This window comes from Polyodon spathula, unplaced genomic scaffold (assembly GCF_017654505.1).
Source record: "Polyodon spathula isolate WHYD16114869_AA unplaced genomic scaffold, ASM1765450v1 scaffolds_1374, whole genome shotgun sequence".
Lineage (NCBI taxonomy): Eukaryota > Metazoa > Chordata > Actinopteri > Acipenseriformes > Polyodontidae > Polyodon > Polyodon spathula.
This window is the reverse complement of record NW_024472854.1, coordinates 11,281-15,000: the sequence shown is the minus strand read 5'-3', so window position 1 is coordinate 15,000 and position 3,720 is coordinate 11,281.

The window sequence follows — 3,720 nt, the reverse complement described above, 5'->3', positions numbered from 1 at the left end:
CTGACGTCACCACTCGCCAACCTGTCACAGGCCACCACCTTCACCCTCAAATAAAAAATGTGTTTCCATCAAAAAGCTTTTCATAATCATACAGTAGGCCCTCGCTAAACCGGATTGTTTGTCCGACATAAGGAGGTGTCAGGTTTTAAAAAAATACAATAAAAATCGCACACACATATACTGTATTTATAGGGCTCAATGAATTTTAAATGTATAACTCATTGCGCTAAAATAACTAGGGATGCACCGAATCCAAGTTTGAGATTCAGCTGTATACCGAATCCATCTAAAAGATTTGTCTGAATACCGAACCGAACCAAATCTACAAAAACTGTCAAGAAAACTGAAGGAAACTGTTGAATGCAAAACAGAGTGGCAGCTACTAACAAGGGATCAGCACAATCTACAGTTTTAAGCCTTTTAGTTCATTGTATTTTTAATAATGAATGGAAACATATCCCTGAATAAGATTTCAGTTTGAAACTTACACAATTTACCACTAGCCCCCTCCTCCCCACAACAGAAATGTCAAAATACAAACCCGTTTACTTCACCTTTACAAGAAAGGAGTGCTGCATCTTTGCATTAACCCACTACTTTCTTTAAAGACAACCTGTGTCAACTGATCTGAGAGCTATCAGGAAAAAATTAGCGCAAGTGACCTGAAATCATCTTGAATATTGTGTGCAGTTCTGGTCACCTCGCTATAAAAAAGATATTGCTGCTCTAGAAAGAGTGCAAAGAAGAGCGACCAGAATTATTCCGGGCTTAAAAGGCATGTCATATGCAGACAGGCTAAAAGAATTGAATCTGTTCAGTCTTGAACAAAGAAGACTACGTGGCGACCTAATTCAAGCATTCAAAATTCTAAAAGGTATTGATAGTGTCGACCCAAGGGACTTTTTCAGCCTGAAAAAAGAAAAAAGGACAAGGGGTCACAAATGGAGTTTAGAAAAAGGGGCATTCAGAACAGAAAATAGGAGACACTTTTTTACACAGAGAATTGTGAGGGTCTGGAATCAACTCCCCAGTAATGTTGTTGAAGCTGACACCCTGGGATCCTTCAAGAAGCTGCTTGATGAGATTTTGGGATCAATAAGCTACTAACAACCAAACGAGCAAGATGGGCCGAATGGCCTCCTCTCGTTTGTAAACTTTCTTATGTTCTTATGTTCTTAAACTCCCTGTGAAATAAAACCCACGTTGATTTAAATGAGGATTTAAATATATATTTCTGAGTGTATTTTTTATCTCTAGAACACGTTTCACAGTGTAACAGGGATCTTGCTTGTGGGTGTGTGCAGTCGCTGCTGAGTGACAGGCACGCTTCTTTTGAGTACGATACTGGTTTACCATCATGGCGATCAGAGGATTTCAGCATCACATTTCAGTCTCTATGTTCGGTTTGCGTGGATGATCTTCAGCCCATTGTCCTTGGCTTTGCAGCAGCCCCCAAGGTGAACAAGCAGGACCTCTTTTCACCTGAAGCTGTGCTGGAACACTCCAATCTGCTGATTATCCACAGCTGCCAATCACACACAGCAGGCAGGCTATCCCAGGAGCGTCAGATACTTCATTAATTAATTACAACAATTACACACATTACACAATACTATTTACAATGTATACACAACCCACACCAAGTGCAGGGCTCCTACACACACAAATCAACAAAGCACAAAAGTCTACAACAGTTTGCCGTTACTATATATTACAGGTTTACTGCATAACTTTACTCCATGAAAAGTGTGATGTGACTATGCTGTGTTGCATATGGGGAGGCATGTTTGCATTCAGCAGCTGCGTGACGTGTGTGCACCACCAGTAATTTAGGGAGCTGAGAGCTGCGACACAGTTCATCAAACATGTTCTTGAATACCTATTATTAAATACAACAGTTTACATGCGCTGTTTAAAATATTTTTTTTTCACAGTAAACAGGTTTAAAAGGCACTGAATCGCAAAAGGACATTCAATACTGTATCTCCAGCCAAGCCCCACCCCTTGTTCGATGCATTTTTCACATAGCACTTTATAGAAGTGCATACTGATAAATCCTCTGCTGATCACTTGTTTAAATCACCAAACTCCTCAAAAATGCAATCTAAGTCATTATTTTATTACTATAACACCTCAAAAAGTTCTGTAAATGTAAATATTCTATAAGCGCTGGATGCAGAAGCAGCTATCTCCTTTGTTTATGTCCACGTTATCTCTGTGGTGAATGGGTTTCTCAAAGTGCCCGCACCTGTGTATATTTTGTGTTATGTGTTGTGTTTTAATGTTGGTGTATAGTCATTGGCATACGGGATATAAACGGGTCTGTGTAACACAAGTGTTTAAAATGTATATTTGTATTTAGGCACGAGGATTGCACAGCACTTCACGTGCAAGTAAAAAGTAATAATATGTGAGCACGGGGAATTGCACTTTATTAATTCACGTGCAGTTGTGCCGCGACTCCAATTGAATGATTGATTAGCAGTCGAGTCTCGGTACAGCTGTATAAAAGCTGCATGTCTTCACCCACTCTGGGTTGTGTGTTCAGTGAGTGGAGAACGGGATTGGAGATGGAGGTAATAGTAATAATTGTTATAATAATCATAATCGTTAAAATATCTGCTTACCGTGTTTTGTCTGTATATTTTGGCGACGAGAGTGCCATGTCCTGTATTTTTGTATGTTACAACCGTTTATTTTTTGTCTGTTCTGTTCACTCATTAAATGCTGAGCGAAGTCATTCGCTCAGCTCCACGAAAATCCATCTCTCTTGTTTATTTCCTGGCTCTGGTCTGACACCACCCACTCCGGCCGTCTTTGTGACAATGGGCCTATCAGATACGCCCTTTTTTTCCCGCTTCATTCGGCTAATATCGGTCTCACTTGGCCATTAAAAGGTTTTCTCTGCTTTTTCTGGAGAAAAAACGACTAGAGACCTGTGCTTCACATGTTTTTGATGTCAGACAGGGTCCAATATCGGACTGGAAAGTTAAAACTGTAATGTCGGACCTGGCCCGATATAGGACCACACAGGGTTAAAGAAGAACTGCACACACTGCAGGGATGTATTAAAATGGGTGTGTGTCTGGGCGGATATAGGATTTGAATTTGGTTCACCGAAGTATTTGGTGCATCCCTAGAAATAACACTAATGTATTTTGGGTAGACTACACAAAAAAAAAAAAAATCTGTACAGTGGGCCTATAGAGTATACAGTACAGTAGTAAAATCAAATGAATACCTTGCACACTTTCTTTTTCCTCTACCCTGTAGAATACCGGTAACACTAAATAAATCATGCAGCTGCATTGTACACATTGGTGTACAACAAATAAAATATTATTTTCAATTGAAAGTAAAGGATTTTAGCATTTTTCTTTTGTATTATTTTTTAAACTTGGCCCACTTATAGGCGAAACCCATAAAAAACAAATAGGCTAACAATTAAATATTGTACAACCTGATTTTTCTCATTTTTTGTATAAAAAGCAGCACACCATTTTAATTTGTACAGCGGAGGGTAATTGCTTCTCATCAACTTCAGTCTACAATTAATTTCATAAGTCTTCCACTCCTTTCTCAAATACACAAACCCGCTGCATTGAAATAATCCATTCCCAACAACATAGGAGGCTTGTGCCAGGCAGCTGAAGTCATTGTGTTGTGGCCTTTGCTGTGCATTGCTGCCACACATGAACACCTCACTGGCTAAAATAAAAA